Genomic DNA, 14,919 nt, shown 5'->3' with positions numbered 1-14,919 from the left:
GAATTTACTTTACAGTTTAGTCGACTTACTATTGATTGATTTACTCTTTCTACTTTACCATTTGTCTGGGGATGGTGAGATGAAGTTAAAAGTTGTTTAACATTATGCTTTTTTAGAAATTTTTTGAATCTAGAGGAAGTGAAGGCTGCATTCCTGTCACTCAGAATTTTTTCGGGGTCTTGTATTTGAAATATTTGTTTTAGACAATTCGCATAGGTTTCTGAAGTTACACTTTTAGAGGGAAAAGCCCAGACATATCTTGTTGCATGGTCAATAACTATATGTAAATATTTTTTTGTAGAATTATAATAATTAAATCCTCCCACAGTGTCAATAGAGAGACATTCGAAAGGTTTGTCGGTTGAGGGTACGTCTTGCATAAGACCAAATTTTTTCTGTTTTTTCTTTTTATTAAGTTGACAAGTATGACAATGTTTAACAAAATTTCCGATATCTTCGCTAATATGAGGCCAATAATATTGAGGGGTGATTAAGTTAAGCATAATTTGAACGCCCGGGTGACCAAAATTTTCATGGGTTTTATTCAACTCTTTTAATCTTAAAGATTTAGGTACTACAATTTTATAAAAATTCTTTTTCTTAATTACCATCATATCATTTATCTCTTGGTAATTTTTTCCGCAGACATTATCAGTTTTTTGTTGTTGGATTATTTCATTTCTATCAAGTAAATGTACATAATGTTGGAGGTGCTGTGAAACAGGATGTCTAGAAAGCATGTCAGCTTCAATATTGGTAGAGCCCTTCTGATACTTTACTTCATAATTGAACATACTTAGTTTGAGTGACCAACGGAAGAGTCTACCTTTTAAATTTTTAACATTTTTGAGCCAAACGAGGGCCGCATGGTCCGTATGTATAACAAATTTTTGTCCATGCAGATAGTAATGAATTTGTCTAGGGCATCTACTATGGCCAAACATTCTAACTCAGTAATCGTATAATTTTTCTCATAATTTCTTAAAGTTCGGGAATGATATGATACAGAGTGAAGGACATCATTTTCATCTGGTTGTTTCAAAACAGCTCCAACAGCAGTTTGAGAAGCGTCAACAAAAATATGACATGGCCTACTGGAATCATACAATTGTAAAACAGGTTTGGAAATCAGTATTCTTTTCATTTCGTCGAAAGCTTTTTGACATTGGTCATCCCATTCCCACTTGGCATCTTTTTTCAAGAGTCTGTTTAATGGAGCTCTAATAGTTGCATAATTCGGAATGAATCTATGATACACATTCACACTTCCCAAAACTCTTTGTAACTCTTTGGTGTTACTGGGATTTTTAAGTTTCTTAATAACTTCTATATTATGGTTATCGGGAATTATTCTACCATTTTTTATTTCATAGCCAAGAAATGTGATCTGATCTCTGGCGAACACACATTTGTTTCGATTCAATTTAATATGCTCCTCTTTAAACACCTCAAATAAAATTTTTAAATGTTCTAAATGTTCCTTCTCAGAGGAAGAGTAAACGATTATATCATCAAAGTAACTGCAAGAGAAATAAATTTTATTTTTTGTTAATATTCGTCTAATTGTTCTGTTAAAAACTGCAGGAGCATTTTTGAAACCAAAAGGGAGTCTTAACCATTCGAATAATCCAAAATTCGTGCAAAAAGCTAATTTCTCAGTATCTGCAGGGTGAATCGGGATATGCCAGAACCCAGATCTCAAATCAATTGTAGAAAATACTTTTGCTTTATTTAATTTGTCTAACAAAGTGTCAATGCGAGGAAGAGGGTTTGCATCTGTTTTAGCTAGGGAATTCAATTTTCGATAATCTATACACAATCTAGTTTTCTTACCTTCCTCACTAAGTCACTAAGTCCTTAAGTACTAAAGTCACGGGGGACGAATATGGGCTACAACTTTCATTAATTATACCTGCTTGTAATAATTGATCAATTTGGGTCTTAATTTCCTCTTCTTCCATAGGGGATGTTCTATAAGGTCTTAATGATACAGGCAAATCAGAATTTAAATTAATTCGTTGAGGTTCAATATTAATTTTTCCTACATCATACTTATTTTTAGAAAACACAGATGAATAATCATTTAACAATTTTTCCAAGTTATACTCTTTGTTATCGACAGTATTAGAAACAGCATTTTTCACATAAATGTTAGACTGAGAAACTAATTCCTTTGGATTTATAGTCCGAGATTTACAGGTTGGAAAATTTCTTACATCATCATCATTATTAACACATGGATAAACATTTGTTGTACCACCTTGAAGTTGGAGGTGTAGAGATATGGGTCGGCTGTCAAAATGGCAGTCATCATTAAGTACAATAGCTCTTTGTTTAATTTTTAAATTAGTACAATCAATACTCAACTCAAATAATTTGCATTCATAAAGTCCTAAAATTACATAATTCAAATTATTATCAAGAACAAACAAGGTAATTTGGTTACTAATCCGTCCAATTTTCATTTGTATGCAACATATTTTGTTGAAGATTATTTTTCCTTTAGTTTGGGTTACTGAAAATGATCTAACTCTTTGTACTTTTAAACGTAATTGTCTAGCCGTTTTGGAAGAAATTATTGATATGGTGGCACCACTGTCTACAACACACTCTAGACGTTTCTTATAGGACAAATATCCCGACACCTTTAATAGTCAGCTACTGTGAGGGGTTTCTGGGGTTGGTTCTATTGCAAGGGGCGTAACATTAGGTGTATCAGATCTCTCCCCTCTGAAAGGACAAACCTGAAACCAGTGAAAAGCATTTGGGATTCCGTTCTGGGTGCAAAGTCTACAGGGACTGGGTGGCAATGGCAATCTATTTTCAGAATTATAATTATGATGGCTTGTAAATCTTGGACCACTGAACCGATTATAAAAATTACTTGGTCTCTGAAAACGTTGGAAATTGTTGGGTCTAGGAGAATCTTGTTTCACAGTAGTTTCATAGCTTGAAGTTGAAATTCTACTTCTATTAAATCTATTGTAATCTTGGGGACTGTTGTCAATCGGAGTAACAAATCTGGGAGGTGCACTTTTGATTTGTTGATTTTCGCTAATCTTAATAAGGTTATGGACATGAGTAAGCCAAGAGATGGGGTCAGAGGGTGCGTTGATCGTCATTAAGGATTTTAATTCTATAGGAAGGCCATCCATCAGACCCTCCAAGATCATTTCATGAGTTAGATTTAATTTTTTACCAATATCTAATTTTTTGCGAAAATATTGCGTTATGTCCTCTTTATGATTGTATTTGTAATTGGCAAAATCACCAAACGTAGTTAAAGTGGGGTCGAAAAACTTTTCCTTTAAAATTTGGACTAATTCCACATATTTAGTAATTTTATGGCAGTTTTTGACATGTACGCTAAGTGCATTACCTTTTAGATATCGAGCTACATTATTAAGCTTCCACGTTTCATCTTTATCTAAATGAGTTTTGTTAAAGTACTCAAGCCATGAATTTATATCCATATCATTCAGCGCGTCAAAGGGAATTATACTTGTTTCTGGTTCAGCGCTAGCTGCCCTTAATGAATCATCAGGATCAGAAATGTTTTCATTAGCCATTATTCTCTTAATAATACTTTCATACTTTCATAAATAAAACTAACTCAAAAATAATACTCTTTAAATTTTCCCAAAACAATATTAAAACCAAAATACATACTTTAAATACCAAATTTAAAATACATTTATACCAAAATAATACTTTTTAAAATTTTCAAAATAAAAACACTATTATTAAATCAGTAATTATAATTCAATAGTAATAATATCATTTGCATCGCCAGTCTTTTTACTAATTGCTTCCGTTTGACTTATTGTGACGAGAATACGAGTGATGAAATCGACACGAAAATACACATTTTTGTGCACTCTTGATTAGATTTTCGCAAAACACGATCAATCACTACACAAGCACAAAGCTCTCGAGAGCAACACAGAACGCCGTAGACGAAGGGAAAGATTTCCATCCTCAAAAGTAGGTCAACGGTAAGAGCACATTTGATGAACGACGAACTTTCGATGGAAACACAGATCACGCATCACAGGGGGCAGAAGGGTGCTTCTCTGGACGTAAAATAATCTGAAGAATACCAGAATACAGGTAACAGAAGGATGATTCTCTTGAAGCAAGAACGCCTAGAGAAAAATGTAGAAACATAGAAGTCGCACAGCGGCAAATTCATCTTAAGTGTGTAACATTTTATCCGTATAATCCTTGGGGTATCTTCTTTTTCAGATAATCCCTTTGAAGGTGGAATCCTACCGGCTTTCTGAAATGTAATTTCTCATACATTATTTGTTTTGTGCAGCCGGGGCAACAGGAATGAGACAAATTTTGGAATATAAAGTGGTAGGTTTATTTTAGCATCCATCTCACAAGCGTTCTCATCCTACCTTGAGCAGAAGCCCTACTTATACATATGTGTGCGTCACGAGGCTCCTCCAATCAGCGATATTAATTGAAATCACGAGGTGACGCTATCTTCTCATCAGGAGTGTTCTCAAGTACTTTATGTAATATGACAGATTTATGAGTTTGGCGATTTGGCGGGCGCCAACAGGTTAATATATTTTATACTAAAGAAAGGATTTCGCCAAAATTTAGGAACAGGGATGCAATTTAGGTAGAGAATCGCCAACACATTATTAAGCAATATTAATAGAATTTAATTTAATCAATTGATTTAAAAATATCATTACATATATATGGGTTGAAGTAACATCATCTCCTCCGAAACAGCTGGCTTCCGGGCTTAGCGAAGCAAACCGTTGGATTCCGCAGGTCTGTGGCACGCCATTTTGACCATTTGCGTCTTCGTGGGACTTTAATTAGCTGAGATATTAATTAAAAACTAATTTTCCCCTGCGTTTTCCCTACATTTTCCACTTTCTTTCTTGGGTTTTCCCTATTAGAGGGATTTGGCTACGTGTCAAATTCTTTTTTTCTCGAATATCTACGGAACGGCGCCGAGTTGAAATTCGAGACGCGAATCCTCGGATTCCAAAAAATTCTCTGAATCCATCGAGACCATTCTCATCTTCGTACGACTTTAATCGGCCGAGACAGTAATTAAAAATTGCTGATACGTTAATTTCTGTGCTCATTTTTTCAAGTGGCAAGAATAAACTGTCGGCGACACACACTTTAGCCGCTTTTATATATAAAGATTAGATTGCTGATTTAGAGGTTTATATTTCGTATACAAAGAAGGCTTCTTAATAAAACCGCAATAATAGAACTTATTTAATTAAAATAATTTTACTGAAATTTAAGTGAATCTGTATTGGAAATTACAAATTAATTAAATATTTATTTAAAAGTATCTAGTTACAAAATGAATAAAATCTCTGTAAAATAAACTTTTATGGAACGAGTAAACCGTCTAACTATAATTAAAATATAAATTAAAAAATTCCGAAAGGATTCAGATTTTAACGAAAGCCAAACATTTTTTTCATTCAAGTTTTTAAGCTCCAGCTGATCTCGCAGTCCACGAGTTTGCTTTTGTCCTCACTCCTGCTAACCCATTTCTTTTTGTCGTTTTAGGTTTATTATTAAGCATAATTTCCTTCACACTTAAGCAATACACAATTCAATAGCAAAATTACAAAAAGTTTTAAAAGCAGCGTAGTAACATATGTTTAGAATTCTCGATGAAGTACAAGGGTTGGCATACATTTTTTTTTCTAGTTATCTGTTAATGTTCCCAATGTTCTGTTATCTTAGCAAGATGGGTTGAAGAAAAATTGTCTTTTTATTATTAAACGTTTGATGTTTTAAATTTATTTATTAAACATCATGTTCGTCGCACTTAAACTATATTAAATTAAATTCAACAGCAAAATCACAAAATATTTAAAAACAACATATTTTTAGAATTTCCGACAGACAGTCTCGAGTGTTGGGGATAAAAATGTTTTATTCTGTACAGTGTAACCAATGCTGCTTTCAGACAGTTGAGTTTGTTACTCAAAAATTCATTAAAATTTTATAAAACATAAAAAAATTCGAAATTCAAAATTCGGGCTTCCGGTTGCACATGTTCGGTTGGAGAACTACCTTATTTAAAATTTGATGGTTTTAGATACCATCGTTTTTTCCCCTTGCTAGGAATATACTACATACATATACGCAGATTCTTTATTACTCTATTTCTTTAAAAATAATACACGGCGATAAAATTCGGTGGTAAATATTTGAAAAGAGTTAAATCCATGTATAGGACCAAACACCAGGTAGTTTTTGTTACGGAGTATCTTTTTAATTAAATGCAATTACCTCCATATCATCTCTACTTATAATAAAAGAAAGAGTCTGTCTGTGTGTCTTTCGTTCGCGCTGCGCGTAAGCTAATAGACCCAAGGCTACGAAATTTGGTACATAGGTGCACCTAGACAAGAGCCAGTGCACCTCGAAGCGATTTTTTCGAAATTCGAATTCAAATTTTTTTTATTTTGTGTTTTGTGACGAAATCGCGTCATTTTAAGACATAATGGGCTATAGGAAAGCGAGATTTTACTCTACACACTCCATTTTCACATCGCCATGAAACGTAGGCACTTAGCTATTTTACGAACTTAAAATAACTTTCGTCTTTCAATAAATCGATTTAATACGAATTTATTTAACAAAGGGAGCTTAACACCTTTTGAACGGGATTTTTTCTAAAAAAGTTTATTTTTAAAAATGTACGGTTTATTTTTCTTTGATTTTTGGACACGTTAAACTTTCATCTTCGCGACTGCTTTTACAAAAAGAATTTTGGAAAAATGATAATATTTTATATTAAGAAAATTTTTTTAAATGAAGCTTCCGAGTACACTTCTCACATCTCACATCTTTAAAAATGTGATTTTGACAACAATTTTCCTTTCTTATTGTTGTTGATAGATTTTTGATGAAATCGCATCACTTTAATAATTTCATTCTTTTAGAAATCTGGGTTTGGCAACAATTTTTCATCGTATTTCTTATGTCACTGTTTTTATTTGCATATTTCATTGTCATTTTTTGATATATATAATACATTTTTACTGATTTTTTTTTTTTTTTTTTTTTTTGATAAATTTGTTCTGCAGAGTAAAATTCTGCGCGGAATATTTGTTTTTTGAGTTTCTTTCGTATTACATTTAATAAAGGTAACACACAAAACGTTAAAAACCGACCCTTTGGACGTAATTTAAAATCCGAAACCTTTCAGATTTTTTTAGTCCAAAGGAAAAAGACTTTTTTTTTTTTTTTTTTTTTAAATGAAGTTGTTCTGCAGAGTAAAATTTTGCGGTGAAAGAAGGTGAAAGAAAGCCGATGGGCGAAGTTAAAAGGTTGGTAAGAAAGTCCTCTTTAAATGCACAAAGAAGTTAACTGCCTGTGGTTAGCCACAAAGTGAGGAGCGATTAACCCCCTCCGCGGAGCGTAATACAGCAGTCAGAAAGAGTTAAAAGGAAAATAGTGGACGACGCAATATCTCCCACTATTATAAAATTACTAAAAGATTTCACTAGAAACAAAAAACTCTTGATAATCCTGTCTTCAAAATTGCAACGTATGACTCTAATTATGATCTTACTAACATTAACAGGCCATTAGTAGTGCTAAACTCTGGATTATGTAAACCCCCTGCAGTAATCCGATGTTATTAGTCCAAAGGGATTTTAATCCCGAAGGAGTATTAGTTTCGTTTTGGCATTTTGCGTCGGACGGATAAATGTCGGTTCACTTTTCAAACTGTTGCCATAAAATGTTAGAGTCCTGCATTATATTTGAAGAAATTAAATAATGAAAATCTGCGTAAATGTATGTATATTTCTCACATTGTCATAAAATAACGGTACATAGAGTCATCGAATTTTGAATAACGTAATCCTCCAACGAATATGAGCATGTGGAAGACCAAATTTGAAATTTGAAATTTGTTTTATGATCGATTTCCTATTTTTTAAAACTTTGACGAATTTTTGATTAACAAACTCAAGGATTTCAAAGCGAGCAATGGCCACGTTGTGCAGAAAAAACATTTTTATCTCCAGCGCGTGAGTCTCTGTATCGGAAATTCTAAAGATATGCTCGTTTTAAAACTATTTTGCGATATTGCTGTTGCACTGGATCTTATGGTTTAAGTGCGAGGAACATGATATTTAATAAAGAAAGGTAACACACAAAATGTTAAAAAAACGCCCCTTTGGACGTAATTTAAAATCTGAAACATTTCAGATTTTTTTTAATGCATATATTTCTATGTTATTCTTACATTTATTATCACGATGCATATTGTATTTACATAACTAATGAATAATATCCTCAATATATGTTTAAATGTTCTGTATTGTTGCATGTTTCTCTCTGCTTTGCTTCCCCTACTAATGGATTCGAGGTGCCATCATATTCACGCTTACTAATTTACTCATTGTGTGCTACTAACTCATTCATTACAGGCCACGTCACCAGCTTGTCAGCGGTGTGTCTCAGATTCTTATTACACGAATAATTTTGGCTTGTTATAAACTTTCCAAATCAATTATTTATTTAATAATTAAAATTAAAATTTAAAAAAATTTGGGATTGATTATGTTAATATCTGCTTATAAGGTTACTTTGAGAAAAATCTATTCGCAGTGTCTTAAAATATCCCACATAGGGTAGGCCCAGGTACCCGGGTGGTCAGACATCGTTCCACTGGAGTGGCAATATCCCGTTTCGAAACTAATACCCATTCGGGCTAACGCCCGTTTGAGCCAACGATGTTCTATTCTGACATAGGTATACAATTTGAAGAATCCTTAATCTTTCATAGTAGATACCTTAAAAACATCTGACGACAATCACCTCCTTAAAGTGACCCCTTCTTAAAACAACCAGTTCTTCTGAGTATTAAATATCGTATTGAACATCACAAGCAGCCATCTTCCTTAAAGCGACAACCACTTCCAACATATAAACAAAATCATCTGAAAGTATATATGATCCTCTTAGGTACCTGCATGTCTTTCTTGATAATGTTTTCATTCCAGTTAAATTCTTGTGTAAAATAAAGTGCACAGAAAAAAAATATCACGTTTAAAAAATTTATTTAAAAAACTTAAAATTCTCGAAAGATTCAACATTAATAAATCATATTACTGCGTGTGCACGGGTTGGTAACACATTGAATGTACAAGTCAAAACGCTGGATGTTTCCTCACAGATATTCGTATAATATCACAATACCACACAATATAATCAGTAGCTATATTTTAAACTACTGGCACAGCTTTAGTATAGCCCACCTGGAATTTTAAACAAAAAAATATCACCAAGAGCGGCGATAAATGATATGATCTGGTAACCCATACTATTCGCTAAACGCAATGTAAACAAGAGGATGGAATTACGGTTACAGCTAATTTAGTAGTCAGTTACATTTATTCAATTTCAATACAAATTACCGACATATCCGTTTACTCAAAGTTTAATGCACGTGCCCTGTATTCTTACTTTTCCGGTATAGATTTCTCTTAAAATTTGTCTCACGCTGCGTTGCAGGAGGAAATACAACATTTTAAATTAGAATTCTACTAAAATTAATATCTAAATACATAATTCGTAACACTGTTATTATCGATTGTTTAACGCTCAGATACCGTGAATACTATTTTGTATATATATTTTTGGCTACTTGAGGTGATATTTTTGCGTTTAGTTATTGCTTGCTCTAAAACTGCTGTTAGTGATGTTGTAATTAAATATCAGGAGATTATAAAGGAAAATTTAAGGTGGGAGTTTTCAAACAAGCATAAAATTTTGGGGACAGATATTTTATGCATGAATTACCAATAGAGTATGAACTTTTTAGAGGATTTTTGATGGATTGTCGATTATTGAAGGATAACGTTTTCTGTGAAAAATGTAAGATACCATGCTGATTAGTTAGTCAGAAAAAGTCATCGAATGGTAGTATTGCAAGAAATGTACGGCTGAGAAATCAATTAGGCTAAGATCTTGATTCGCCTGTAGTAAGCTCAATTTTTCTAGAAACTTTTTTTTTTTTTCCCCAACGCGAATCAATAGAGTTGCTTATGCGCGAATTTCTGCAATTCTCCGATTTCTTTTAAGTGAAAGAAGATTTCTTAGTATATGAGCAATGCAGAGTTTATTCAATTTCTGATTTTTAAGTAAAAAGAGATCGCTATATATATGGTCAAAGCCAATGCAGTGCGCAATGCCGAGGTTGTGCACGTGCCTAGTTTGTGCAATTCTAGGATGTTTTTTAAGTGAAAATAGATCGATGTGTACATGGGCAGAGCCAATGTAGTGCGCAATGCCGAGGTTGTGCGCGATGCCTAGTTTGCGCAATTCTAGGATGTTTTTTAAGTGAAAATAGATCGATGTGTACATGGGCAAAGCCAATGTAGTGCACAATGCCGAGGTTGTGCGCGGTGCCTAGTTTGTGCAATTCTAGGATGTTTTTTTAAGTGAAAATAGATCGATGTGTACATGGGCAAAGCCAATGTAGTGCGCAATGCCGAGGTTGTGCGCGGTGCCTAGTTTGTGCAATTCTAGGATGTTTTTTAAGTGAAAATAGATCGATGTGTACATGGGCAAAGCCAATGTAGTGCGCTATGCCGAGGTTGTGCGCTGTGCCTAGTTTGTGCAATTATAGGATGTTTTTTTAAGTGAAAAATCGATGTGTACATGGGCAAAGCCAATGTAGTGCGCTATGCCGAGGTTGTGCGCGGTGCCTAGTTTGTGCAATTATAGGATGTTTTTTTAAGTGAAAATAGATCGATGTGTACATGGGCAAAGCCAATGTAGTGCGAAATGCCGAGGTTGTGCAATTCTCTGATATTTTTAAGGGGGAAATAGATGGATGTGTATATGGACACCGAGCTTTGATGTTTTTCGGGCGAATACGGATCGTTGTTTACAAAAGAAAATGAGATAATGTGTGATGACGAGCTGTAATGTAATGCATTTTATATGCAATGTTTAACATATCGTTTGTGTATTTTAAATTTGTATTGTTGTTTTAATTGTGAATTATATTTAAGACATCATTTTTCATTTAAATTGTATTTTAATGTTTTGGTTTTGATATGTTTATAATGCTTTCCGACTTATGATATATATCGATAGCCCGACGATCTACTCAACAGTAGCAAAACTGTAAACTTTGACCCTATAAGTAACTTTTACCTCATTATTATAATACGTAGTGTTTGCAATCGTAATCGCACTTGATAATATGAGTTCTTTGATAATACAGTGTCTCACAAAAGTGATGGGACACTTGTGCTTTACAAAAGGAAACTGTAATAAAAATAAATTAAAAAAACAGGTAAAAATTTTTTGTGGGTGTGTTTCATACTTAAATTTAGTAACATTTATTACATCACATATATTTTCTCAAAATATTAATTTAATAAAAATACAATTGTTTAGAACGGAGCAAAAAATGGTTCACATAAGTGATGGGACACCATTAGATACTACTACGTACTATGCAACAAAAATCGTCTGAAGTAAGCAATAAAAATATTTTTTGGGGTTTGTATTTTTACTCAAAGCAATTGGCAATAATTTATCGCAATCGTCTGCAGTATTTCTCTCCAGTTTGTTTTGGAATTTTTGTGTTTTTTATCTCTGTGCAGCCATGAATGCTAAACGAAAAGAAACTTTGCCTGAAATTCGAAAATTAGTTATTAAGTTGCATATTGAACGTGGAAATTCTATTAGAGAAACTGCTGAAACCGTTAACCTGAGTCATTCAACAGGTTTTAATATCATTAAACGATATAAAAAGAATCATATGATTCAGGATAAAGAAGACCTGGCCGACCATCAAAGCTATCCAATGGACTAAAGCGAATTATCGTTCGAAATATTAAAAAAAATTCATGAATGAGTGCTCCCAAAGTTGCTACTGATTTACAAGCATTATATGGAGTAATTGTTAATCCTGAGACTATTGGAAGAGTAATTCGATTTGCTGGATATCACGGTAGAGCAGCCGGGAAAAAATTCTTCGTGAGTGAAAAGAATAGAAACCTCAGACTGGCTTTCGCAAAATCCAACATAAATAAGAATTCTGATTACTGGAATGAAGTTATATTTTCTGATGAGAGTAAATTTAATATATTTGATTCTGACGGTAAAATCTTGGTGTGGAGAAAACCCAGGAAAGACAATTAATTAAAATCGGTGCTTCAAGAAGAATAGGGTAAAATCACTCCAGAAATCGCAAAAAAATTAGTCGAATCCATCCCAAGAAGATTAAATCATGTTTTAAAAGTAAAAGGAAATCCAACAAAATATTAAAACCTTTTATAAAGTAAAATTTTTGGATAAATATTTGATGGAAAAGTAAGTGTCCCATCACTTATGTGAGCCATTTTCTGCTCCGTTCTAAACAATTGTATTTTTATTAAATTGATATTTTAATATTTTGAGAAAATGTATGTTATGTAGTAATTGTTACTAAATTTAATTATGAAACACACCCACAAAAAATTTTTACATGTTTTTTTTTAATTTATTTTACTACAGTTTCCTTTTGTAAAGCACAAGTGTCCCATCACTTTTGTGAGACACTCTATGTGTGTGTGTATGTGAAGCATTGCTTAGTATTCCTAATTTGTAGTATTTATTTTCTTATAATATTTTCTTTCATTGCGAGAAATTAAATTTTTTATTTATTTATGTGTAGAATTCTAGTATGTCTGCCTACAGAGAATATAATGTGATTTAGAAATTTAAGAACCTGTTTTTCATTAATGTGAAGTTCAAAATTTTTAGAAAATAATGAAAATTGTCTACTTACTGGTATATAAGGGATTATGTTGTTACGTAGCAAAATGTTAATTTGTAAATATGATAAAATTGATATGTTCCAGAGTATTAATTAAAAAAAACTTTTTTTTTATTTGTATAAATGCTAAAGCTTAAAAATCTTTGAAAATATGGAATATAAGTATGAGAGACTGCGACGTTCTTTATCGTTGTAATAACTGGTAGAATTCGCTTACTGTATCATGATAATTTTAAATATAAACAATTTATTATACTTATTTTCAGTTACGCCTAAGCTCAGAAATGTAAATTTAAAGAATTTGATGTTAATTTACAATAATAAACAATTCATTATTTTTTTTAAAGAGAAAATACAAATTACATGTAGCATGCAGAATACATTGTGACGTCACACCAAATTATTTATTAAAGGTGAAATAGCTAAAGGTTTCCGGTATTGTTTTTAAAATTACATCCTTTTAACCTTAATCATTTTTATTAATCATTTCTTAATATTTCTTTCTCTTAAAACCGTGTATAATAGTCATAAACTTATTTCTATTATCCACGATTTCTGGTGAAATCAAGATGGCTACCATTTTTTTAAACACGGAGTTTCGTCGAAAATCTGGATGGCAACCATTTTTCAAAACAACGTATTTCATGTGCTTTGGCGCCAAACCAAATTCGCCAAACTTTGAAGGTGGGCTATACTAAAGCTGTTCCAAACTACTAAAGCGTTAAATAGAACTCAATCTCAATTTTAAACTACTCAAACTTAATTTTAAACTACTAAAGCGTTAAATAGCTCAGAGAAGGTTAATGTGATCTCACCGCGAATTCGCTACAATCAACAAACAACAGTTATCTAAACAACTGAGCTGAGATGTTCTCTCTCTGTCTTTCTATAGCTTTTTAAATCCGCCACGCGAGATAGTTCTAGTAATTTCTGGAAAGCTAAAAGAGTAGAATTACGGTTACAGTTAACATAGCAGTCAATTACATTTATTCAAATTAAATATAAATTACCGAGATAAAATTTTATTCAATGTTAAGTGCACGTGCTCCTGTATTTTTCCTTTTTGGCGTAGCTTTCTCTTAAAACTCGTCACGCGCTGTGTTGCACGGGGAAATAAAATAATTTTAATTATAATTTTATTAAAAATATCTAACTAAATGCAAAATTCGTAATAATATGTTTGAAAAACTCTTGCAGAAAGCATTTCATGGTGCTTTAGCCCGGCTATTTCTGAAGGTGCTCAGAGTTTCAAGAAACATAATTAAATAGCGAACTAAAATTTACCCATTTTCATGTTCTCTTGGGCAACCGTCTTCACTATACATTTTCTTTGGATTTCTTATAACTTTAGTATAAAATATCTTTGATTTGCTATGTACTCTTGAAGCTAAGTTATGAAGTTTTCAAGATTTTACATTCAACGAGAAGACTTACGTTGAGTATGAACAAAAATGAGAATGAACAAAAATGTTTAATATTTCTGATATTCTACTGATGTTGGAAAGGAGTTCTTTTTTTCTTTTTTATTCTTTCAGGTTTCAAAAACTGATAATTACAAAATGTTGGAGACATTGAAATCTCATCAAAATAAATAGTAATAAAAAATTTAAAAAAATCTGTAAAACTTTTAGATTTTATATTAAGCCTAAAGAGGCGTTTTTTTTTTTTTTTTAGTCCAAAGGGACTTGAGTCCCGAAGGACTATTACTTTCGTTTTGGCATTTTGCGTCGGACGGATAAATGTCGGTTCACTTTTCAAACTGTTGCCACAAAATGTTAGAGTCCTGCATTATATTTGAAGAAATTAAATAATGAAAATCTGCGTAAATGTATGTATATTTCTCACATTGTCATAAAATAACGGTACATAGAGTCATCGAATTTTGAATAACGTAATCCTCCAACGAATATGAGCATGTGGAAGACCAAATTTGAAATTTGTTTTATGATCGATTTCCTATTTTTTAAAACTTTGACGAATTTTTGATTAACAAACTCAAGGATTTCAAAGCGAGCAATGGCCACGTTGTGCAGAAAAAACATTTTTATCTCCAGCGCGTGAGTCTCTGTATCGGAAATTCTAAAGATATGCTCGTTTTAAAACTATTTTGCGATATTGCTGTTGCACTG

The sequence above is a fragment of the Stegodyphus dumicola genome, chromosome 10 (assembly GCF_044657685.1).
Source record: "Stegodyphus dumicola isolate Sdum_Otavi_A_Nest chromosome 10, ASM4465768v1".
Lineage (NCBI taxonomy): Eukaryota > Metazoa > Arthropoda > Arachnida > Araneae > Eresidae > Stegodyphus > Stegodyphus dumicola.
The sequence above is the reverse complement of the archived record's forward strand: the minus strand, read 5'-3'. Positions refer to the sequence as shown.